Source organism: Topomyia yanbarensis, chromosome 2, assembly GCF_030247195.1.
Source record: "Topomyia yanbarensis strain Yona2022 chromosome 2, ASM3024719v1, whole genome shotgun sequence".
NCBI lineage: Eukaryota > Metazoa > Arthropoda > Insecta > Diptera > Culicidae > Topomyia > Topomyia yanbarensis.
In genome coordinates, this window is record NC_080671.1 from 230,729,399 (window position 1) to 230,757,353 (window position 27,955).

General features: G+C 38.0%; 1 protein-coding gene across 2 annotated transcripts in view; it reads right to left on the minus strand.

Moving 5' to 3' along the window:
- The window catches only part of LOC131682957 (cartilage oligomeric matrix protein), a 1,738,261-nt gene that overhangs the window by 1,145,384 nt on the left and 564,922 nt on the right, over positions 1-27,955 (minus strand). The gene's annotated exons all lie outside the window — the stretch shown is intronic.

The window sequence follows — 27,955 nt, forward strand, 5'->3', positions numbered from 1 at the left end:
TGCGGTCGAGTCGCTTTTCAGGAGGAATATAGACAGCACCAATATAAATGTTCCTCGATGGAGTTGTAATTCTAACCCAAACAGCCTAAACACTGGTTAAACTACCTACATCAATCTCACATGAAGCAAATGCGGTGGAAACAGCAATCAAAACTCCTCCTCCACGTTCGCGAATACTGTTGCCACTATTTCGGTCCGCACGGTATACGGCGAAAAGCTGCACTGATGTTATACGCGCATCGAGCCATGTTTCGGTGAAGACGCAAACATCGTAGTCACCGTCCACAGCAGTCATCAATTTTCGTCTTAAGCCCTCTCGCGTTCTGATAGTAAATCCGCAAACCATCAGTGTCATGTGAAAGGTGTCGTGCTGCATACCAAGTTTCAGGACTGCGGGCTCGATGATCACTATCACCGCAAATAGTGCGGGGAGAGCAGGATGTACTGTTGTCAGGAAGGGGAACAAGTTGCGATGCAGAGAGAATGACTGCGTCATAACTGTTGTGTCCAGCGGCTGACTGCAATGGGAGGCATACTTGAAGGTGCGCAGTATCACGTGTAGCCTCGGAAGGACATATATTATTCAAATGTTTACCTGAGCGGACAGATGCGATGCGATCGAAATTATCATTTTGACATTGAAGGTTCGCTGGAGCGGTAGAGTCGATTGAGTTGTGTTCATCAGCAGACTGTAAGTGAAATTTACATTGAGGGTGTACAGCATCTTGAAGTGCTTCGGAAGGATATATACCCTTCTTGGCTTTACCTGACACAGAAGAAGTTACCGATTCGTCAGCTAGTCCGATGTCGCTTACCGAGGAACATGAAATTAGACAGACGAGTTTATCCGGGATAGCTTGGCGCTACTGTCCACCACCAGATGGATTCTTAAATTGGTCACAAATTCACGAAAGTAGATGTTCTCCGGCCAAGAGTCTTTGGACAGAGCCTTATCCCTGCATGATTTGCTAACGCCAACGTTGAAGGTGATGAAGCTCAGAGATGAGAGATCCTTCTCCTTAGGAACTAGGCGAACTATTTTTGGTTGCATATCCTTTCCCAGACAATCTTTCACAAGTGTAGAAACTTCATCGTCCGTCGTGCTGGGATCAAATGCAGACAAGTAGACCCATAACAGCTCCTTAGGTGGTGATACTGTTTTTATCGTTTCAAACGCAGCGTTTGCTCCACGAATATTAGTGATTTTTGCTTTGAGCGGATCATCTTCACGCTTGCGTGTTTGGAACGAGGCTTAGGAGTGTTTGGAACGGGATTATATGCAGCAATTCTTGTCCAAGGTGTATTTACCGTTGGAGATATCGGTTTTGTGTCGACTTTAACCGAGAGAGCTTTAACGACATCTTTTAAATCAGCTATGTCATCCTTTAATGATTTCAGAGAATTGTCGTCGGGCATTGCATTGTCGCAACAACGCGAAGCCATGCTGCGGAAGTTATCGTTACAAAACAAATCAGCACATCCGTTACACATCCAGAATAAATTCCGTGAGTGGATTCCCAGGACATCACGAACGTCATAATCCAACTTGACACATATTATGTGAAACGAATTTCCGCAGTATCCACGACAGGTGATTCGCTCAGAATCATTTATGACTTTCGAGCAGTTGGTACAAGCCATGCTTTTGAACGAAGAAAATTACGCCTACCGGGTATGCAATAAACGCAGCAAAAATGAAGCGAACTTGCATGCAACTATCAGCTATCCACCAGAAGATGTCGCTTTTGCCAACAAATTGAGCGTAACGTTGTGCAAAGTGATAACGTCAAGTAGAAAAAAAACACAAAATTGTCACTTTCACTAAAAACAACACTTGCAGCTATTAGATATGATGCTGGTTAAGTTCACGAAACTTCAACGTTCTTGCACAACCGATTAACACGAAAAATAAATGCTACAAAAATAAAAGCGATCACGATTGTTCAACAAGTATAAATTAAAAAGAAAACTACTAGCTTTGTTGACGACCGGGATGTAGCAAACGGTGATGTATATATAAGCGAATTTTACCAGAGACTCTGAGGAAGATACGTGGTGAGACTTCTCCGTCACAACAATTTCGAAGAAATGCTTGGAGAGTCTAAAGCGGCTGCACAACGACTAGAGCGAAGGTTGTACCACGATAACCATCTGCAAAACGAATATAGTTAATTCCTGCATGAGTATATAGCACTTGGACATATGCACCTAGTTCCACCCCACGAAAGAGTTGTTTCCAACCAATGTTTCCTCCCACATCACCCGGTCGTCAAAGAGGCAAGCACGACGACCAAGCTTCGTGTCGTTTTTGACGGATCAGCCAAGACTTCATCAGGCTATTCTCTTAATGATGCACTGCTAGTAGTACAAGACGATTTGACCCTTTCAACGTATATTATGGCGCTTCTGTCAGAAAGAACCTATCCAAACATATGAACTTCTAACAGTTACATACGGCCTCGCCTCCTCGTCGTTTCTTGCAACTAGAACCCTCCAACAGCTTGCCGAAGATGAAGGAATGTCATACCCCCTGGGAGGCCCAGCTCTACGGAAAGGCTTTTATATTGATGATTTCATCTCCGGAGCGCAATCAGTAGAAGAAGCGACGCAACTATGGTCGGAGTGAAATGAACTATTATCCAAAGGTGGATTTTCTTTGCGGAAATGGACATCGAACAAGCTTCAGGTTCTACAGGGCCTTTCGGTGGATGAAATTGGAACTCACTCACCTTTGAAGTTCGACAAGGATGAAACCGTCAAAGCTCTCGGTATCTCTTGGGAATCTCAAACAGATACATTGAGATTCGACACTAATATCACCCAGAAGGGAAACTTGACAAAGCGAGCAATACTTTCCGAAATTCCTTAACTTTTCGATTTTTTGGGTCTAATCTCTCCAGTCATAATTCGCGGGAAAATTCTAATGTAACACCTGTGGTTGGAATCCTGTGGATGGAATGATGAAGTTCCCGAGAGCATAGCAACGAAATGAAAACGATATTCTGAGGAGCTACCTTTACTAACTAGCTTCATAGTAAGCCGCTATACCTTTCTGCCGAACGCCGACACGTTTGCAGATACCTCTGAAACAGCTTATGGAGCATGTAAGTACGCAAGATCCGTCGACTCTCAGTGTAATATTTCCGTACAACTGTTGGAGTCATAGTCTCGTGTAGCAGCGCTCAAACGGGTTACCCTTCCTAGGCTGGAATTGTGCGCTGCTGATCTTGCCGCAAAACTCTACTCCTGGATAATCCATGCACCTCAGGTCAATATCGTCTCATCGTTTTTTTGGTCCGACTCCATGGTTACATTACAATGGCTGAAATCTCCGCCAAACACCTGGAAAACTTACATAACCAATCGAGTATCGGCTATTCAAACCGTTACCCACGGAGCGCAATGGAAACATGTTGCTGGTAAACAAAACCCAGCTGACCTAGTATCACGGGGTGTGGAACCAAATGAACTATTAAACAGCGCAGTTTGGAAGCATGGTCCCGCCTGGTTATCCCTCATGCAAGAACATTTTCCATCATCAAGCATTCCTGACTACCCCAATAATAGAAAGGAACGACGAAAGATGGTAGTTGCTAGCGCCAAAACAGAACCGCTGCACAATCCCTACTTTTCACGATTTTCATCGCACAATCGACTTATTCGTGTTACAGCCTATTGGCTCCGGTTCGCTCAAATATGTCTCACGAAAACCCGGACGCAGTCATACAATGAACCCCTACCTATTTCGCTTACAGTCAAGGAGTTGAGCAACGTCCAATCGATTCTTGCTCGACTCGCTCAGCATGACGTGTTCAAACAAGAGATCAAGGATTTAACAAAGGACAGGACAGTTCCCAAGCATTCTTCACTTCCACTTCTTAAGCCTTTTGTAGACCCGGAAGGAACGATAAGAGTGAGAGGGAGGCTGAGATTGTCCAAGCAGCCCTAGATTCATAAACACCCAGCCCTTTTGCCAAGTTTCCATCCCTATACCCGCCTCCTCGCTAAACACTATCACCTAAAACTTATGCACGGTGGCGGTCAGCTTACTCTTGCCGCCGTGAGGGAGCAATATTGGTCAATGAATGGAAGACACCTAATGAGAAGCATTACCCGAGGATGCTACCAAAGTCCCGTTCCAGCGAGTCAATATATGGGGCAACTACCTCTGGCTCGAATTACTCCAAGCCGCCCGTTCACTGCTACTGGAGTGGACTATACCGGTTCAATGTAGGGGAAAGTCGGTTGCCAGCAATGGTCGGTTGTCGGCACCCCTATGTAGCTTTTGACAGAAACCAGACATGGACATCCTGATAAATATTATTTGAGTGTTATATTAGCACGATCTTTTTGTGCCGATTGCAAACAGACTCGAATGTTCTGTTCTACAATCAATATATTTTTTGAACAAGTGAAACTCTACTTAAAAGTTTTTTTTGATGATTTGCTTATTGTTATACAAAGAAGTAAATCGATCGAAAAAGTATGTGTAGTTAAAGAGTTATTAACGTTTAAAATTGAATACTGCTTCTTAACATTCGCAAAGGGCGTACTCCGCTTATCTCATATATGTGACCCCCATGCAAAGGTGGGGCAAGGTTCGGAAAAAACTTATATATCTCTGAAACGACGAGAGACAGAAAGTTATGATGTTCCACAAACTTGTAGAGAAATAAAAGGACTTTTTGGTTTCACTGGAAAGTTTCAGGATTTCTCCGCATGGTGGCGGTAATGAGCCAAGCAATTTAAAGGGAATGCTCCTATCTGTACAACGCTAAGAGATAGAGCATTTGGATATTCTACAAAGTTGTAGAGTAGCAAAAAATACTTTATTTTTTTATTTAAAAAATGCAAAATTCCACCACATGGTGGCGCCAGTGAGCAAAATTAGTTCAAGGTAATTCGCCTATCTATACAATGGTAAGAGATAGTGCAATCTGACGTTCTACGAAGTTGTAGAACATTTCAAAGGCTTTCGTGTATAAATATAATTTAGGCCGCATAGTGGTGCTAACATCCATATATTATCGAGAATGAATATATTTTGATGCACCTTTTGAATGTTTTCTATTTTTTCCGCACAATAGCGTTAGAGAATCAAACTAGTTTAAAATAATACTCTTATTTCTTGTGCACAGTTTCTTTTATTATACATAACATGTTACTGAGTTTTCTTAAGACTCTCAGGTTATAATAACATCTATATTCTTGACTTTATTTGTAATTCCATTGATATTTCTCCTGTTGCCTCATTTATTAACCTTTTTTAATTTTTTGAAGCAACTGTTGACTAATTCTACGAACGCTCTCTCCTCAAAGACGTCATGAACAGTGCCGCGCGTCAGTGCTCGTTGATTGCCTCCCGCAGAAGAAGCGTACTCTATGCGCTGTGAACTCATTTAGACAGGCATTGGTTGCACGATTACAGCGCTGATATTTTGGTGATAGGTGAGAACTACTAGGGTCATTCGAATGCCGATTAGTGACTTTTTCATCATATCTGGTCTCATTTATAACTTAGGAATAGGGCTCAAAATATATTCTGTCACCTTACGCAGACTACTAGGCTTAAACTCTACATTCCGCTAATAATGCATCCTGGGATAAATACCTAAGTATGCTACAATCTAGTTCGCGCTGTGCTTCTATTATAATCAGCATCCCCAATCACCTTGCAAACAAGCAAAGCGTGCATGCCAACTGCGCTGCCTACCCAGTCGGGGGTACATCACCAGATATTTGAATTTTGCTTTGTGCGACTATTCCGGCAAGGAAAGATCGTCTCCTGATATAGCTGCAACATTGCTGCCGGCGCTCGTCGATCGCTCTGTCGTAGTAGAGACTGAACCGGCTGGGTAGTGTCATTTTGCTTTGTGCGTTTCATCGCGCATGTTGCTTGCTATCGCCGCAGAAATGTGGTGTATGTTGTTGCCGTTGTCGCCTCGAGACGTGCCATGTGCTGCGAACCCAACTCAATTTATATTGGTTATACGAGTATGGGACTGATACTTCAGCAGTAAGCAAAGGGTGATAGGGCAATTTGAATGCCGGATGGACAATAGTCAAATTAGATTCCAGCTCCGAGCAGCTATTTAGGTACCTGTGCAAATTCTTAGCTCGATCTCTGAAACTATATTTTTGCACCTACTGTTTAAATTTTACATGGGATTTTGTGTGGGAAAATTAACTTTCATAAAATAATTCCTCCAGGAGTTGCCCATTACTTCATAAAAATAAATCGTTATGTGACATTTATAGGAAATTCAACATAGAAATAAAGTCTCGAAAATCACAAAACGATTTGACGCTTGAGAAAAAAGTTATTAAACAAAAACCGATTGATGCTCTGACGATTGATAAAAAAATCATTTTTTCTAACACCACTGCTGTTGGTTGTCCAATTATATGAAATTTTGTTTTGATTTACTCTTAATGTGTCTAAATCATTTTGGCTACCTTGCAAGGGTTTTGAGAAAAAAATTGAGGCTTCTTTTGTACATAATAAGAGAAAGTTAAATTTTTTGTATATAATTAGATTCGCCTATCTATAGAATGGTAAGGTGTTATCAGCAATGATGATATGAAAAGTGAAATTTTCATCGATCTTCAGAGCATCAATCGGTTTTTGATTAATAACTTTTTCAACAAGCCTCAGATCGTTTCGCGGTCTTCTAGACTTTATTTCCATGATAAATCTATCTATATCTATCTATCTTCTATCTTCTATTATAAATATATATATATATATATATATATATATATATATATATATATATATATATATATATATATATATATATATATATATATATATATATATATATATATATATATATATATATATATATATATATATATATATATATAAAAGTCAAAGTTTGTATGTATAATTTATAGACTCCCAAACGGCTTAACCGATTTCCGTAAAAATTTGCACACAGTAGGTATTTGGTATGGGGCGTGTTTGTGTGCTATTATTTGGAAAATTTCTAAATATTTTTTTCTCTCCAATCTGCAACATTTGCTGAAAATATTGTTGGAAGGCTATTGTGAAAAGCAGTGTGGCAATACTGGTCACTGGATGGAAGGTGAGGGAAAGACGTATATTCATTTCGTTCATACTAGTATTAGTAGCAGAAAGGAATGGAAAGACACATGACGCGAAAACGAGCGAGTGAGCGATACTAGCGCGACTAAACAACGGTCGGTCGGTTTTCCTCATCACTTATTTGACCGTCGTTATGCTACTAGCTAGCATCGGCAGTAGTGGAGTAGAATTTTTCGTGCTATGACCCGTGCCAAACAGTTTGTAAATCCACCGGATGGAAAGCTTCCCGAAAGCAGTTTGCAACGAAGGTCGTCCGCAGAACCGCAGAAACCAGCATGGCCTACCTATTGTGTCTTTCATAATAAAACAAACCAATGGTTAGGAAAGTATGTGTTGTTTTCAAGGAAGTCGTAGCTTAATTTTAAAAAATATGATGCGCCAACAAAAGAGAGAGAAGGAATATCAAATCAAAACTCATCATCAAAAAAAAGGCCAGGTTCTGGTTTTCTCTGCACTTGAAAAGGGCAGGTTCTGGTTTTCCCGGCACTGTTTCGCCTGCCAATGCCTGACGGCAGAATGGCATGGATATTAGGCAACACACCATCCTGGAAAATGTTCACGCTGGAGAGCAATGTTTTAAAATCCGGTTTTCGTCGTGTATACTACCTTCTAATCAGAAATGAAAATAATTGCCTCTGCTAACACAAACAGATTCATCCACCAGCCGTGTTAAGCTCACAAATAATTCCTTCTCGATATTGTACAGCCCTTTGAGGACCCTGTACGCTCTAAACAGTTCAACACAAAATGAAACAAATCTACAGTGGACCTAAAGGGCGAACACGAAATTATTGCGACACATTCAACAGGGTATAACTTTTTTACCATTGGGTAAAAATCAACCAAATTTTGCACTTTCTCTTGATGTGTATTGTTTACATGCTGTCAAACTCGAAGTCGTGTTTTTCGATTCAACGAAAATGGAGGTGAACCAACGCGAGTCGAGAGAACAAATTCTTTCCAAACACCTGGAATTTCCTAACCTGTCGCACCGGCAGTTGGGAAAAATATTCAACATTCACCATTCAACCGTCTCCAGAGTGTTGAAGAGGTTCCAGGAGCGGTTGACGTTGGACCACGGCAAAGGAGCTGGAAGAAAACCGGGACAGGAGAACAAAAAGACGGAGGGAAAGGTGAAGCGGATGATTAAAGCAAATCCCAACGTCTCAAGCCATGATTTGGCTAAAAAGATCGGCATGTCGCAGAGCTACGTCCAGACTGCAAATAAGAGAGCTGGACTACATACATACAAGGTACAGAACTTCCCAAACCGCGATGAGTGGCATCAATCGACGGCTAAAACTCGGGCACGGAAGCTCTACTAGAAGATGCTGACAAAATATGGCTGCAGTGTGATGGACGACGAAACGTATATAAAAGCCAATTTTAAGCAAATTCCGGGGTTGGAGTTTTTCACCGGCAAGAGCAAGTTCTATGTGGACGACAAATTTAAGAAGAAGAAAATGTCGAAGTTCACCTCCAAATATCTCATTTGGCAGGCCATCTGCTCTTGTGGACTGAGGCGTAAGCCTTTCGTGACAAAGGGCACAGTAAATGGCAAGATCTACAAATCTGAGTGCCTCGAGAAGCGCCTTTTGCCGTTCTTGCAGCAGCACGAAGAAACTCCGCTATTTTGGCCAGATTTGGCATCATGCCACTATTCTAAAAGTGTCCTGGAGTAGTATGAGGCCAATTCTGTTCATTTTGTTCCAAAGGACATGAATCCGCCAAACTGTACGGAGCTGCACCCGGTGGAGCAGTGCTGAGCAATGATGAAGCGGGAACTTCGGAAGAGCAAGAAGACAGTCAAAGACGAGAAGGACATGTTAAGAAAATGGAAAAAACTGAGAAACTGGTACCGGATGACACTGTAAAGACTTTGATGGAGGGCATCAAGCGAAAATGCGTTCAATTTTACACTCAAGACTCCATCGATTAACTTTTCTTTTGATTTTTGAAGTATATGTATAAAACTACCCTAAAATTTTGGTTTGATTTTAAACATTATAAGAAAAGTGGCATGACATTTTCGGTGTCGCAATAATTTCGTGTTCGCCCTTTATATTTAAAATTTTACATCATTACATTACATACACCGAACACCGGTTGGTGCATCATATTGACGGGTCTGACCGAGATGAGCTGAAATTTTTCGCCATTTTCGAGCAGTTTTTGAATAATTTTTCAAAACAGTTTTTCATTATGACAACATTGTTCAACTTATTTTCGACAAAATGACAAAGTATTAATTATATGCAGTACAGCAAAAGATATAAGCGTACCAAACCTTACACGAGTTTCCCACCGAAATTTTTAAAAGGGCCCGTATATTGAAAGGTAAGTCGTTAGTCACGATAAAAATGGAGCTTCATTGTATAAAGGGTTCCGCCGCGGTATTGGTATTTAATTAGCCTACTTTGGGGTTCTTAAAATAATGTCACTGTTGAGTTACTTAGTACTTTGGAATGGTAATCCATGTTTTCATGATCTCGCATGGACTACCATTCCAAAGTATTGATTGGTATTGTCCAGTTTGGAAGTTATGTGTGGTACCAGATGTGATGAAAAATTGACCATTAGAGTGAGACATGGTTTTATGCAAAAAATAAAACATTGCTCAGAGTAACTTATTGGGATCCATTTAGCTCCCTCTGCAAATTTTTGGCTTGATCGGTGAAACTATATTTTTGCGCCCACTGTTTAAAGTTTACATGGGATTTCGTATGAGGAAATCGTCTTTTGCAAAATAATTCTTCCGAGGGTCGTTCGTTACTTCCCAAAAATAAATAGATGTCTGATTTTTATAGAAAACTAGCTAATACCCATCGCGCGTTGCTGCGATTTTCAACGAAATAGGAGAAAAACAGAATTTATTCCGAAGCGCCATCTGTCGGGCAGATAATCCCAAACTAATAGCACACAAACACGCTCCAAAACAAACGCCTAATATGTATAAATTTTGACGGCAATCGGTTAACCCGTTTGGGAGTCCATAAATCATATACATACAAATATTGACTTTTATATATAACTAGCTAATACCCGTCGCGCGTTGCTGCGACTTTTGACGAAATAGCAGGAAAACACAATTTGTTCCGAAGCGCCATCTGGCGAGCAGATAATCTCCAACCAATAGCACACAAACACGCCCCATACCAAATACCTACTGTGTACAAATTTTTACGGCATTCGGTTAAGCCGTTTGGGAGTCTGTAAATCATATACATACAAACATTGACTTTTATATATATAGACTAGCTAATACCCATCGCGCGTTGCTGCGACGCTCTGCGAAATAGGAGGAAAACACAATTTGTTCCAAAGCGCCATCTGGCGGGCAGATAATCTCCAAATAATAGCACACAAACACGCCCCATACCAAATACCTACTGTGTGCAAATTTTTACGGAAATCGGTTAAGCCGTTTGGGAGTCTATAAATCATATACATACAAACTTTGACTTTTATATATATATATATATATATATATATATATATATATATATATATATATATATATATATATATATATATATATATATATATATATATATATATATATATATATATATATATATATATATATATATATATATATATATATATATATATATATATATATATATATATATATATATATATATATATATATATATATATATATATATATATATATATATATATATATATATATATATATATATATATATATATATATATATATATATATAAAAGTCAAAGTTTGTATGTATATGATTTATAGACTATTTATTTGCATCACATCTAGGTACCACACATAACTTCCAAACTGGACAATACCAATCAATACTTTGGAATGGTAGTCCATGCGAGATCATGAAAACATGGATTACCATTCCAAAGTACTAAGTAACTCAACAGTGACATTATTTTAAGAACCCCAAAGTAGGCTAATTAAATACCAATACCGCGGCGGAACCCTTTATACAATGAAGCTCCATTTTTATCGTGACTAACGACTTACCTTTCAATATACGGGCCCTTTTAAAAATTTCGGTAGGAAACTCGTGTAAGGTTTGGTACGCTTATATCTTTTGCTGTACTGCATATAATTAATACTTTGTCATTTTGTCGAAAATAAGTTGAACAATGTTGTCATAACGAAAAACTGTTTTGAAAAATTATTCGAAAACTGCTCGAAAATGGCGAAAAATTTCAGCTCATCTCGGTCAGACCCGTCAATATGATGCACCAACCGAACACTTAAATGATGTAAAATTTTAAATATAAAGGGCGAACACGAAATTATTGCGACACCGAAAATGTCATGCCACTTTTCTTATAATGTTTAAAATCAAACCAAAATTTTAGGGTAGTTTTATACATATACTTCAAAAATCAAAAGAAAAGTTAATCGATGGAGTCTTGAGTGTAAAATTGAACGCATTTTCGCTTGATGCCCTCCATCAAAGTCTTTACAGTGTCATCCGGTACCAGTTTCTCAGTTTTTTCCATTTTCTTAACATGTCCTTCTCGTCTTTGACTGTCTTCTTGCTCTTCCGAAGTTCCCGCTTCATCATTGCTCAGCACTGCTCCACCGGGTGCAGCTCCGTACAGTTTGGCGGATTCATGTCCTTTGGAACAAAATGAACAGAATTGGCCTCATACTACTCCAGGATACTTTTAGAATAGTGGCATGATGCCAAATCTGGCCAAAATAGCGGAGTTTCTTCGTGCTGCTGCAAGAACGGCAAAAGGCGCTTCTCGAGGCACTCAGATTTGTAGATCTTGCCATTTACTGTGCCCTTTGTCACGAAAGGCTTACGCCTCAGTCCACAAGAGCAGATGGCCTGCCAAATGAGATATTTGGAGGTGAACTTCGACATTTTCTTCTTCTTAAATTTGTCGTCCACATAGAACTTGCTCTTGCCGGTGAAAAACTCCAACCCCGGAATTTGCTTAAAATCGGCTTTTATATACGTTTCGTCGTCCATCACACTGCAGCCATATTTTGTCAGCATCTTCTAGTAGAGCTTCCGTGCCCGAGTTTTAGCCGTCGATTGTTGCCGCTCATCGCAGTTTGGGAAGTTCTGTACCTTGTATGTATGTAGTCCAGCTCTCTTATTTGCAGTCTGGACGTAGCTCTGCGACATGCCGATCTTTTTAGCCAAATCATGGCTTGAGACGTTGGGATTTGCTTTAATCATCCGCTTCACCTTTCCCTCCGCCTTTTTGTTCTCCTGTCCCGGTTTTCTTCCAGCTCCTTTGCCGTGGTCCAACGTCAACCGCTCCTGGAACCTCTTCAACACTCTGGAGACGGTTGAATGGTGAATGTTGAATATTTTTCCCAACTGCCGGTGCGACAGGTTAGGAAATTCCAGGTGTTTGGAAAGAATTTGTTCTCTCGACTCGCGTTGGTTCACCTCCATTTTCGTTGAATCGAAAAACACGACTTCGAGTTTGACAGCATGTAAACAATACACATCAAGAGAAAGTGCAAAATTTGGTTGATTTTTACCCAATGGTAAAAAAGTTATACCCTGTTGAATGTGTCGCAATAATTTCGTGTTCGCCCTTTAGGTCCACTGTAGATTTGTTTCATTTTGTGTTGAACTGTTTAGAGCGTATAGGGTCCTCAAAGGGCTGTACAATATCGAGAAGGAATTTTTTGTGAGCTTAACACGGCTGGTGGATGAATCTGTTTGTGTTAGCAGAGACAATTATTTTCATTTCTGATTAGAAGGTAGTATACACGACGAAAACCGGATTTTAAAACATTGCTCTCCAGCGTGAACATTTTCCAGGATGGTGTGTTGCCTAATATCCATGCCATTCTGCCGTCAGGCATTGGCAGGCGAAACAGTGCCGGGAAAACCAGAACCTGCCCTTTTCAAGTGCAGAGAAAACCAGAACCTGGCCTTTTTTTTGATGATGAGTTTTGATTTGATATTCCTTCTCTCTCTTTTGTTGGCGCATCATATTTTTTAAAATTAAGCTACGACTTCCTTGAAAACAACACATACTTTCCTAACCATTGGTTTGTTTTATTATGAAAGACACAATAGGTAGGCCATGCTGGTTTCTTGGGAGACATAATAATGGTTGAGGTCTGGAAGCATAGATCAATTTTGAAGTTCTGCGGACGACCTTCGTTGCAAACTGCTTTCGGGAAGCTTTCCATCCGGTGGATTTACGAACTGTTTGGCACGGGTCATAGCACGAAAAATTCTACTCCGCTACTGCCGATGCTAGCTAGTAGCATAACGACGGTCAAATAAGTGATGAGGAAAACCGACCGACCGTTGTTTAGTCGCGCTAGTATCGCTCACTCGCTCGTTTTCGCGTCATGTGTCTTTCCATTCCTTTCTGCTACTAATACTAGTATGAACGAAATGAATATACGTCTTTCCCTCACCTTCCATCCAGTGACCAGTATTGCCACACTGCTTTTCACAATAGCCTTCCAACAATATTTTCAGCAAATGTTGCAGATTGGAGAGAAAAAAATATTTAGAAATTCCAAAAATATTCCCAAAAAGCTATGTAGGGTAATTTCGATTGAGATGCCGCACTCTCTATATCTCATATATAGGGTCAATTTTATACGGCAATATGATATTGTGAGTTTGTCTTTCGGGGAACTACAACACTAGACATATAAATTAATCCTTATTATTAACTCACGAAAATTGTATTAATGATTTTGTGCGTCCAGTTGCATCATGCCCAAGTAATAACTGAAGTTTTATAGCACGCTACAAATGCAATCTAAGTTTTATCAGTGGCTATAAAACTATCGTAAAACCACAATTGTTACTAGGGTGGAGCGCCGAGAATTTTTCAGCACTATATTAAAATTTCGTTTTTCTTAAATCGTTTGATTTTTTTGTGAATCCTGTATCGGTTGAATAGCTTGGACCTTTTAGAAGACATTCTGATCATGAGCACGGTCGGAAAATATCGTCGTGCAGCATCTCTACCATACAATTGGAAGAGATGCCAATCAAAATTACGAGTGATATGCCGCACTCGATGGTGGAGGATACGTAGCTAATATATATTTTTCCACCACCGTAATGTCATTTATTGATAATTTGCGTCAGGTATGAGTTCTGGATAAGCTATATCCACAATCCACAGTGACATATAGGATTATGAATCAATTATCAATATATTTAAACAGGCGATATATATCTGAGTAATAGTTACTTCGGTTTATTCTTTAAAGTTTCAGGCACTAACATCAAGGAGAGGTAAAAATACTTTTGTTCACTATTTTTCAGTTTGTGATCGCGGTGCGAAACCTCACCCGCAGAGGCGGCATCTCTCCCGCAATGATCTTTTTTAAAAATGTTCATTGAAATTTAATGATTTTTTTTCGTGTCAAATTTCATCATATATTGAATGATTTACTTTGATGCAGGACCGCTTTTTAGAAATGTGCGACATCTCTCCCCAAATTACCCTATGCACAGAAGACGGCAAAGACATTGTTTTGCCATTATATTTCAATAAAGTCAAACAGTATTTCCACAGAGAATACTAACATACTAACTGCAGAAGAGGCTATTTTCTTTTAAAAGTAAATAAGTAATTAAACCAAACATGGATGGGTAACGTCTGTGACACATCGGAAATGTTGTTTGAAATCTAGTGATATTCAACAGAATCTTTAGATTGGAAATAACATGTTTGAATGCAAATTTTCAAATTATTTTTTATTATAATTATAGTGGTTCGTAAAAGAACTATTGATGGTTGTGCTGAGTTTAAAGATCGTTGGATGCTGAAGAATTCTCAGCATGATATCATTGCTGTTGGTGTGGGTTACTAACCAGTTATAATTGTATCATGTGTTGTGTGTTGCAGATTTCAAATTAAACCACTGGATCAATCAAATGAAAAAATATGAAAAGCCCGAAATATATCTCCCACTTTCTACATTCATGTTTTTTACCATACAAAATAACCCTTATAAGCGCCAAAACTTTTTAAAATGCCCGAGGTAAGTGTCACTCCGGTTATGTCACAGACATTACCCACCCATCTTTTTTTATTCAAGCAAAAATTCAGAACAGTTTAGAAGGAGCCCCAAACCACTGCACAGTGGTCCAGATCGCTAATTTAGGAGGAATTTTTACTTTCTGACAAACCTGTATAATTTAGCCGTATCATGTCTTAGGATGAATTTGTGTACTTTAGAAGATGCTTCTTTTTATTGGAATAGTTATTAGGGTGGTTCTAATTTATCTAAAATACGAAAATAAACTTTTTACTGATGAAAGATAGAGCTCCACAGTCTTCCACAAAGTTGTAAAGTAACTTATTTTGAATAAATTTGTTGAACATATTAAAGCTCTATCTCTTTTAGTTTTTGTTATACAAGAAATTTAAAAAAAAGATTAGGGTGTTCCTGAAAAAAACGTTTTTTTAGTATAACTTTCGTATCTTTTACTTTTTGTTAACACAACCTTTGAACAGCTAATTGAAAACTTCAAGCCGAGTATTTTTCTCCAAGACACCGAAGGTCTAACTTTTTTCTTTAAAAAGTTATGGACACTTTTCGTTAAAAAAATAGCCTATTTCAAGGCTCAATATCGCTGATGCGGGCACCTAAAATTGAATTCTGTTTCCACCACATGAAAGACCATACTTATTAGTATATTTGAGCAAAAATTGGCGAATACGATATTTTTTTAAAATTTGCAATTTAGATTTAAAGTTTGTAGTTTTGCAGGTTCAACGCATTAAAGCATTTACACACATATCGTTGTATTATGAAAAAAGCCACTTTCTAATATCATTCTCTCATCGCAGCAAGCTTTGCATAAGTGAAACGACTGTCAAAAAAGGTTTCTGATTTTATTCGTTTTAAATAAAACTAGTAAATATGGATATTAGTCGAAGAGAGTTGGCGAATTTGCTTATTGCTGGTAAAAAGACAGATGAACTGCTTAAGTTCATTACAAGTAGTAATCCAAATGTAAAATTGAGACTTGTTAATGTTCGAAAGAAATTTTATATTTTGTTAAAACAACCTTTGAACAGCTTTTAGAAAACTTCAATCCACGTTTTTTCATAACTCTGAAAGTCTAACTTTATACTTTCAAAAGTTATGGAAACTTTTTTTTTTTAAATAGCCCTTTTTCAAATGTCATTATCTTTGATTGGGGCAAATAAAAGTAAGTTCGGATTGAACCATAGAAAAGAACATACTTTTAAGTATATTTGAGTAAAAATTGGAAAATATTATTTTTTTTAAGCATGTAATTTTAAATTTACTAACCAAAGTTTTAAATTTTATCGCATAGCGACATAAAAGAAATTGCCTAAAGCCTTTGTATTTCTTTTTCTGTTTTGCTTACATATCAACAATACAGAATGTGTTCATTAAAAATAATTTGGCTATGACAAAAAATTATGATTTATATAAGGAGAATTTATTCAATGCCAATTAATTCAAAAGTAGATGCATTGCATTTTCAGGTATATCCAGCGGTGCTCGTTGAATTCGACGTTTACATTTAAGAGAAATTATAGGATCTGATGAAATAAGAACTCTCTTGAAAACGTCATCAAGATTGACGAGTCGATCGAATTTGCGTGCGTGGAATTCTCGGAATCTGCGAATACTTTTATTCCTGGTTTCTTGAACTTCTTCACTGCACATACCTACTGGCAGCATGTTATGTTGAATAATGCTTCCTCCATGGACCAGGAGTTTATGCACGGTTGGTGAGAGAGCGTACCAACCATACAGGCGTACATAAAGCAATCGTGTATCTTCGGCGTAACTCCGGTAAGCATCCGCGTTAATTCCCAATTTGCTGTTGATGATTGTTAATAGCACATACATACGTTCTAGCAACATTTCGTCCAACCCGGTTTCTTCTGCAACGACATCTCGGTTTCTGAAAAATTTTCGAGCTGTGTTACCATCGTTAGAATTTCCGCCACCTGGCAAAGGTTCGCTAATACGAAGACCTAAACGGTCACGTAACGCTTGTCGAATTTTTATTTGTCGTTCCTTAAGCTCGCTGGTATTTTTGCCTACGCGCCAACGCGGTTTTGCTAGAGCTAAACGGTAAGCAATATTCAATAGTAACTCCATTGCTCGTATTAATGCATGTAAAGGTGAAAAAACATATAAACTATCCGGTGGATCGCTGGCTTCCAGTAAAGGATCATTCAATCGCTTTCCGGAGCGTTTGCATATATAACACGCTTGAGACGGTGTGCCTGTTACGTCATTCACTACCTTCGTATCAACCATGGAAAATATGAAGCTTGAACTAATCGGAATCTTGCGCATATTAACATTTACTATAGTCGGGACTAATTCATCGATTTGCTTGTTCATCGCGGCAACTTCATCCTTTGTTAGTTCAGGATTTTCCTTCTTGAAAATTAATTTTACTGGTCGGCACAGGGATACTGAAGATGGAAAATCATTATTCCAAAGAATGCAATCTCTTGACTCATCTTTCCGGCGACTAACTACACGTAAAGGTACTATAGATAGAGCAAATATATGCGAATCGTTATACTCGAATAGTTCTCCATTTTCATCTTCGTCAACGCACATTTGCTTGTATCTATGTTCAAGTGGAAAAGAGACTGTCAGTCAAAGTTTAGAAGAAAAATAATGTTGCCTACCGGGAATGGTTGCTGCTTCCATCGCAGCCCCACTTAAAGATAACAAACGTATTATCCTCAGGATGCAGTGGTAGAACTCCAATATTCAGAAACGAGATGAGTCGTTCCACGGTATGGTTAACAAGAGCTTGAAGGGGAACATACGCACAAGAAGGCTGAACAGAAATTCCTGAAAAAAATTGTTGATTCAGGGACGAATCTTTGAGAATAGTACATACCGATCGGATAGCATAGTTTCTTTTCTTCTACTATTTTATTATACGCGGGATAAATGTCCAAACCCTTCTGCATAACTGAGCTGCGTATGTTTTGGTACTGCGCCTTAGAAAAATCATTTTCACAAATAAATCTAAGTGCCTCCTCCGCAGTAAACGCTTCTGCAATCGGGACAGCCATAGATCCTAAATTCTCTACGGTAGATCTGACGGGACTTTTCGACAATCGTTCGATTTGTCTGCCAACTAAACGGAAACCAGTAGAATTAGCGTTGACGGCTGACGCTAAACCAAGTTCTTCCGTGGAATACTTATCGCGCAACTTTCCTAATCTTTTTATTTTGGCTCTGCGACATATTTCGGAAAATGGTTTCCTCTTTCGGCCTTTACCTTTACCTTCGACTTCGAATCTTAGCTTTCCTTCAAGCCACACAAAATTTTCCAGCTCAAACCGAATTTGCGTGCGCTTACTCCGAATCCACAACCTTCTAAATTCCAACATGAAGATTTTTATTTTCTTCCGAGCACTAACAAGTCTCAATTTTACATTTGGATTACTACTTGTAATGAACTTAAGCAGTTCATCTGTCTTTTTACCAGCAATAAGCAAATTCGCCAACTCTCTTCGACTAATATCCATATTTACTAGTTTTATTTAAAACGAATAAAATCAGAAACCTTTTTTGACAGTCGTTTCACTTATGCAAAGCTTGCTGCGATGAGAGAATGATATTTGAAAGTGGCTTTTTTCATAATACAACGATATGTGTGTAAATGCTTTAATGCGTTGAACCTGCAAAACTACAAACTTTAAATCTAAATTGCAAATTTTAAAAAAATATCGTATTCGCCAATTTTTGCTCAAATATACTAATAAGTATGGTCTTTCATGTGGTGGAAACAGAATTCAATTTTAGGTGCCCGCATCAGCGATATTGAGCCTTGAAATAGGCTATTTTTTTAACGAAAAGTGTCCATAACTTTTTAAAGAAAAAAGTTAGACCTTCGGTGTCTTGGAGAAAAATACTCGGCTTGAAGTTTTCAATAAGCTGTTCAAAGGTTGTGTTAACAAAAAGTAAAAGATACGAAAGTTATACTAAAAAAACGTTTTTTTCAGGAACACCCTAATCTTTTTTTTAAATTTCTTGTATAACAAAAACTAAAAGAGATAGAGCTTTAATATGTTCAACAAATTTATTCAAAATAAGTTACTTTACAACTTTGTGGAAGACTGTGGAGCTCTATCTTTCATCAGTAAAAAGTTTATTTTCGTATTTTAGATAAATTAGAACCACCCTAATAACTATTCCAATAAAAAGAAGCATCTTCTAAAGTACACAAATTCATCCTAAGACATGATACGGCTAAATTATACAGGTTTGTCAGAAAGTAAAAATTCCTCCTAAATTAGCGATCTGGACCACTGTGCACTGGTAAAGTTTGGTTTTGTTCTGCTCCACAGTCGTAATCGTTAGAAAAATTCGGTGGTCAAAAACACTTCAAGGCCTCAAGGGAAACTTTTATTTAAAAAAATATTCCCAAATTTGGTCCTTCAGAACATTCATTTTACATTATAGATATTTTTGGAGGGACGGATCGGATCCAGAAAAAAAATTCGGGAGGGTTTGTGAAATTTCGATTCGATGCCTATATTTTGCTTTGACATAAGATCTCGATGTTTCATGTATTTTGAAATCTTTCGGCGTCAATAATTATAATTAAATTCCGATTAAAAAGGGTTTTAATCCATCTAACAGTGTGATGATAAATTTCTTATAACTCTTATTGCTTTCTTCGGGTATTATATCGATTAAGAACATTTAGAATTTGATGCTTCGCGATGTTTCTGATAACATATACTACATGGGATAGTGGCAGGACTCAGAGAATCGCTGAAATTGGCATAGGACAATATCAGTGCAAGAAATCTCAAAGGTCAAACCAATTTAATGGAAAAGCGGAAAAATGGCCCATATAATAGAAATAAAAACGAATTATTGCTAATGCTCCATTAATAACATATATCACGGTGTTCCTAAAACCGTTATTAACTAAAAAAATGACCATAAATTTGGCATACGGCATTCGAAAGATACAGTATCCAAGCATCTTCTCAGTGAATTTCAAAATGATCCATCGAGGGATTCGAGAGATATGGCGATTTGAAGTTTTATGATACGTTTCATAAGGCTACCAGCAAACACCCACGGGTTTGGTCCAATCTCTATGAACAAAAAAATATTTGTCTACTTATTTAGTACATGGCATTCAAAAGCTATAGTAATCAAGTATATCCCCTGCAAGTTTGGAAATATTTCATTGACGGAATCGAAAGTTATAACAGTTTGGATGTGGTATGCGGTCATAGATGGGTTTTCTACCAGACTTCAAGCGTGAATCCATGTTTGTCCATTGACTATTTAGATCGTTTATACGTGTCGCGATTTTCAAAGGAAACCCTTAACATTTTATTACATAAATATAATGTACAAATGGTGTTATTAATATGGTGCACTGAAAAAATATGAAAATAGGGTTGTCTACCAAACGTTAAATATAATGTGTAATTTAAAAAAAATAGATGAAAGTTGGAATGTTTACTTCAAAAGGCCATATCTCAATGGTATGTTGACTGATTCTAATTATTTTTTCATTATTGAACAGGTAGACGTTTCATCGTTAATTTTCATCAAGAAGAATATAAAATAGAGTTGGCTACTTCAAACAATAGACAACTTAATTATCCTCAACTATATGTATTATCACTATTTAGTAAATATCTTTATATTCAAAACGACGACCTATCAATTTCTATACATTAGTTGAATGCAACGAACGCAAACTATAAATCATGGAAAAATAAAACCATAAATTCAATACATATATTCAAAAATATGAAGGTATTTGCTGATTCAGATCAATTTATGTTATGATACGGTTTTTGTTGGAAATTTTGTACAATCGTGATTCGCTGGTTGGGTTGACAGATGTTAAAACCGGGGGATGTTATTAGTAGTGGGATCAAAGGGGATGTTATTAGTACAAGTTCATCTGCTCATATCTCTAACTATTGTTAGTTTGATTGTTGATATGATTTTAACATGAGAATTTGACATTCAGATGTCGACAATGGACCAACTAGCGCGGAGGTCCAACTAAAAAGCGGCTTCTGTTAAAAATTGAGCGACCAGCGAATCACGACTGTGTTAGTTTTAACATTTCATATATCCATAATTTGTAGTAAACAGCAATTGCAATCAACTAGTATATAAAAATTGATAGGCCGCTATTTTTAATACAAAAATAATCACTAAATAATTATAATACATATAGTTGAGACCAATTATATTGTCTATTTATTTATGTAGACAACTCTATTTTATATTCCTCTTGATGAAAATTAACGATGAAACGTCTACCTGTTCAATAATGAAAAAAGAATTAGAATCAGGCAACATACCATTGAGATATGGCCTTTTGAAGTAAACATTCCAGCTTTCATCTATTTTTTTTTAATTTACACATTATATTTAACGTTTGGTAGACAACCCTATTTCCATATTTTTTTAGTGCAACATATAAATAACACCTTTCGTGCATTATATTTATGTAATAAAATGGTAAGGTTTTCCTTCAAAAGTCGCGACACGTATAAACGATCTAAATAGTCAATGGACAAACATGGATTCACGCTTGAAGTCTGGTAGAAAACCCATCTATGACCGCATACCACATCCAAACTGTTATAACTTTCGATTCCGTCAATGAAATATTTTCAAACTTGCAAGGGATATACTTGATTACTATATCTTTCGAATTCCATGTGCTAAATAAGTAGACAAATATTTTTTTTGTTTATAGAGATTGGACCAAACCCGTGGGTGTTTGCTGGTAGCCTTATGAAACGTATCATAAAACTTCAAATCGCCATATATCTCGAATCCCTCGATGGATCATTTTGAAATTCACTGAGAAGATGCTTGGATACTGTATCTTTCGAATGCCGTATGCCAAATTTATGGTCATTTTTTTTAGTTAATAACGGTTTTAGGAACACCGTGATATAAATTCTTCAATCAATGCACTATACAGCGAAAACTGAATTTTCCTAAAGGGGTTATATATGTTGTGCTGAGTCAAAAAATTCGAAATTTTCGAATAGATTTGCAGTTCATACTCATTAGCGTTTACTCAAATTCCCAACGCGGATGAGAACTAAGCATTGAAATTTCAGCTCTTGATATCTCACTATCCTGAAGTGCATGCGTACATAGTTCAAACTTTAGTTCGATATCGACTTTTTCTGAAAATAACTTCCCAGTAGTATCTTTGATTTGAATTATTATCCCTAATCCTAATGCCAAAGAATAAATAAAAAACTCTCGAAAACCGTTAGGGAAAATCATTATCATTACTGGAATTTTTTTTTAACGAAACTTTTCGATAACCCTCCGTCATTTCTATTAAAAATTTTCAATTACTATAAATATACTTTTTTATTTCGACTATGCTAGTCACATTTTCTTTTTTACGTTTCAACGACATTCAATTAGTTAAAGATTACTGGGTATGGAAAGTTATAAAAATAAGAGCCATAGTACTAAAATGAGAGCAAGGATGTGAAGTAAACAGATCGGAAAACTGGAAGTGGCAGGGTCGGTTTTCACGGTAAAGGTAGACTTGTCTGCCTATACCAGGACACATGTTAGTGAACTCGGGTGGTTCGTAGTTATGCTGCCTAAGCTCGAAACGAAGTGCGACGTTGTAATTATCGCAGAGCCGTATCGTGCTGCCCACGATAACGGCAACTGGGTTGTAGATGTGCAGGGATGGCTGCAATACAAGTTATGGGCGGTTTCCCTGTTCAAGAGGTGGTGGATAACACACACGAAGGCTTCGTGATCCCGTTCAACAGTGCTAGCTGGGGGGGGGGGCATCGCCGCAGTGCTGCACAGAATGCGGGTTCCGGACTATCTGTGCAAGTTTCTGGAAAGTTACTTCCAGAACCGAGTGCTGTTCTACGAAACGAACATCGGGAAGAGGTCGATTAGGGTCACGGCGGGAGAACCTCAGGGCTCCATACTCGGCCCAACGCTTTGGAATATAATGTACAACGGAGTGTTAACACTGGAACTGCCCAGAAGAGTTGAGATCGTCGGTTTTGCAGATGATGTTGTCCTGACGATAACCGGAGAGACCCTTGAGAAGGTGGAGATGTTGACGGCAGAGACAATAGGCATCGTGGAAATCTGGATGGCTGAACTCAAGTTGCAGCTGGCTCATCACAAGACTGAGGTAGTGCTGGTCAGCAACTGTAAAAAAATCCAGCGCGTCGAGATCAGCGTCGGGGGACAGTCCACCCCATCGATGCGTGCGCTGAAACACCTGGGTGTGATTGACGACGATCCGTTTAATTTTCAAACAGTCATGTCGACTATGTATGTGAGAAGGCTGCGAGGACAACTAACGCATTGGCAAGGGTCATGCCGAATCACGGAGGAACAAAAGGCAGTACGAGACGTCTCCTGGCGGGTGTCTCATCCTCAATACTGAGGTATGGAGTACCGGCCTGGGCTGCTGCGCTGAACTCAAAGCGGAACCGGACGAAGATGACAAGCACGTTTCGCCTAATGGCTGTTCGTTTCGCGAGTGCGTATAGAACGATATCGTCGGAGGTGGTATGTGTAATTACCGGGATGATTTCCATCTGCATCACTCTTTCTGAGGACGTGGAATGCTACCAGCGGAGAAATGAACGTAATGCAAGGAGACTGGTCCGGGTGGACTCGTTGGCTAAGTAAATCCTGTGGAGTTGTGTTTAGAATTGTTTAGAGAAAGTTCGATTCCTTTGATTTTTGAATCCCAGAGCTTGTGATTGTCTTGAGTATAAGTACGAATGCATGCCAGAATAGTTCTGTTGACTCTTTCTACAGGATTGTTTTGACAGTGTCTTCTACTATTTAGAAAATGTTTCACCTTATATTGAGCTAATAGATTCTTTAAATCATTTAAAGTGAACGTAACTGCATTATCCGAAATCACAGTTTGAGGAATTCCATAAGGGAGAAATCATTCGTTTTTCACAACTTCAATTAAACTTTTGCTAGAAATTTTCTTAACTGGGAAAAGCCTTGTCCATCTACTAAAAATATCAATGATAACTAAGAGATCTGTATTTCCATGCGTACTACGGACAAATCCACTTACATAATCCATTGCAATCATTTGAAATGGCTTAGTCGCTGGTTTCTGTGTTCCTAAGGGGGAACAGTTGGAATGGTTGCATATTTTGACTGTTTACAAATTTTGCAACTTGTAAGAAAATTTTTCACGTCTATGTGCATTTTGGGCCAATAAAATTCTAATTTCAGTTTTTCTAAAGTTTTTTTCCGAACCTAGATGCATTAGTTTTTCGTGGCTTTCTTGAATAAGACGGTCTTTATGGTCTGGTGGAACAACTGTTTTCCACTCATACCGATTTTAAAATCAGGGTATGATTCCGAATCATTCTGTACTTTATTCTTTAAGTCATTATACCATGATGACGTGGATTGCGCAAATAAAGCCTCGACTGCTCTGCTCATTGCATCACACACAACATTTTCTTTGCCTTTCCTATGTTTGACAGTCATATCATACTCCTGAAGTTTGATAGACCATCTTGAATGTCTTGAGCTTGGTCTCCATTTATTTTGGCATACAAATCTTAAGGCTGAGCAATCTGTGATTAGGGTGAAATGAAAACCATCCAGATAACTCCGAAAATGCTCTAAAGTTTGAATCACTGCCAGTGCTTCCTTTTCGGTTGCAGCATAAGATTTTTCAGCAGAATTCAACTTTTTTGAAAAATACGCTATCACATGTTCTTTATTGTTGGTACTTTGAGTTTATATCCCCGCTATGGCGAAGTCACTGGCATCTGTCTGAATTCTGAATTCTTTCGACCAGTCCGGATTGGTTAATACTGGATCAGACATAAGATTTTATTTGATCATATTGAAAGAATTCTCTGCTGACAATGTCCATTTTACTCTACGAGGATTGCCTTTCAATAAATCTGTTATTGGGGTAGTTAGCCCACTGATAAAATTGCGGTTATAACCTGCCATCCCGATAAAACGACGAATTTCGCGCGGTGTTGATGGACGTTTATAATTTGATATCCCGATCCGGATTCGGCTGCATGCCTTTTTCCGACAAAATAAACCCCAGGTATTTCACTTGACTCACACAAAATTTACTCTTATCATAGTTGATCGATAAATTAGCTTCGTTCAAGCATTGTGCTAGAATATTCAAATATTTTAAATGTTCCTCAAACGTGGTTGTCGCAATAATAATATCATCAAGATAAGCAAAAACAAAAAAGGCTCAAACTTCCCTTGCTTAAGCACTTTATCAATTATTTTGCTCATCGTAGCACTGCTATTAATAAGTCCAAACGGTAATCGTTTAAATTGGTATAATCCTTTCCCCAAAATTTTAAAACTTGTATATTTCCGACACGATTCTTTCAAATTGACTTGGAGAAATGATTCTTTCAAATCAATAACAGAAAAATATTTGCATTTTGGTAAATTACTTAAAACTCGTGCCGCATTCGACAAAGGGTATACCTATAGGCATCCCTAACAGTGATTTGATTTAACTTTCGGGCATCAAGACAAAGTCTAATTTTCTCATCAGTTTTCTTCACAGGGACTACTTGTAAAGCCCAGTCTGAATTTCTTCAGGCACCTTTTTGTCAATACTAAAAACATATTTTTCCAGTTCGTCGTTTCCATTGTTAATTTTATATTAAAATGGTCAAAAAAATCTACTCCAAGTATGCACTTACTTCCCAACTTAGGTGCAATTAAGCAGGGAAACATTTTCGTTCTGTTTTGCACTGTAAGGGGAACGTCAATGAATCCAACAATTTCCAATTTCTCGCCACTAGCAGTTTTCAGATTTATTTCTTGATCTAATTTATTGACATCAAAATGATCAAGTACATTGCCACATTGATTCCCCATTGCAGTTATGTTGCTGCCGGAATCTAGCAAGCCCATTATTTCCACTCCTAAAATCTTAAGTTTCAGAAAATATCTATTGTCGCATTCTAAACTAACAATCGCTTCATTTATTTCCTCGTAATGATTTCTAAATTCATGACCATCCCTATCCTGTTTTTCATTTCTGTATTCACCACTCCCCGATCAGAGACACATAATAGAAATATTTCAAAACTATACCTCGCATTGCTACTTGTTAAAAATTTCTTTTATTTTAACTACTAACGAGACCTAATTTATAACGCAATAGGTTACAAAAATTGTGTTCTGTTATAATCTTGTTATTCAATTCTGATCGGGTCACCACACTCTTTCGGTTTTCAGTTTTCTGAGAGGGTTTTGCGATCTCAGGAGAAACTTCCTCTCGCAAGTTCTCCATTACATGTTTTTTATCACAAAAGGGACAATCTTCATAGTGGAAATCTGGAAGTCCACAAACATAACAGAACACTTCTAAAAAAGTACTTGGAAAAATGATGTCCTATTCTTCTGCAATTAAAGCACGTATTTTCAGGAGTTTTGTAAAATTCACGAATTTTTGTTGGAGACACAATGCAACGTGATTGACTGCATTTGAGTTCGTATTCCTTTTCCACTGTTTTTCATTATTAAATTTTCTAATTTTTCCTTCCCCATCATTTCTTAAATTAGAGTGTGTAAATCTTCTTTCTGCCTTTGGGCTGAATGTGTACCTAGGTTTGTGTGGACTTTGGTTTTGCTCAGCACTTGCATTGCAAGAGAAATGTTCGCCCCTGTCCAAGCTTCTCGCTCTACTTGTCGAAGGCTGTGTAATATCACATTCAAAAAATTTTCTTTGTTCAAAGGCATTGGCAAATTTCTGTGTGAGTTCAGGGTCATTTGAATCTATTCTGATGCACAGTTCTTCTAAGCGAGCAAAAGAATTGATTTTTTTGGTCGACAGCATAGTACGATACTTATGCCGCATGGTATTCCAAATAATTTCAAACTTCTCTGTCTCACACATTGGATGTGTACTGCACAAAAAAAAATTGTTCCATTCGAACTAGAAACATCGAAAATGATTCATTTCGACGTTGATACATTGTCATAGCTTTGCTTTTAACCACATAGTCAATATTGGATGGCAAAAATTCCTTTCTAAGGTATTCCACAAAAGTTTGCCAATCCATGTGACAAATAGTTGCCCACTTCGCTATATACCACTGACTAGCAGCTCCTACAAAAAGTTCAATTCAGCTTCTGAAACATTTTTCGAATTGGCAAAAAAATCTACTTGTCTGAGAAACAAATTCAGACCAATTCCACAATCATTTCCAGAGTATCTGATCGGCCATTTTGATATTGGCATCGATCGTCTCATGCAGAAAGAGTTTGCTGGATATAAATTATTGTAAAATAAAGGTATCATCTCGCTATCCACTGCAGGCATTGTATGATTAGGAAACGACATTTTACTAGCTCTGTATTCACGACAATCTTCATCTGATTCACTACTGCCCCTATCGCTCACCTGACTATCACAACGTATTTCCGCGGTTTGTACTGCTATACTTCTGGTGGTGATTTTATGCGTCACTTCGATCGAAGCCCTCTTCCTATGATTTAATTTTTCATTTCGCACCGAATGATCTGCGTCGGCTTGAACATTGCCTTCGACTACATTTTCCGTTCCCGTTACCGCTGGATCGATCGAATCCGCGAATTTGAGCGTCATCGAGTGCCTCTTCCTTCTGCCCTTTTTTACCCTCTGTGGAGTTTCCCCCTCTTCTTCAGACATTCTCCTCTGTTTTTTAACACTCCGCGCGCGTTGAAAACCAGTCTTTACGGAACTCTTAGCACTTGATCGGTCGATGGTGAAGAAATAACCGATCTGCTCTTGTACTTTTTTCTATTGTCTTCTCAATTCTAGGTCACCTGATAATTCACTCGCACTTCCTAATCGTTTTATTATCTCTATCACA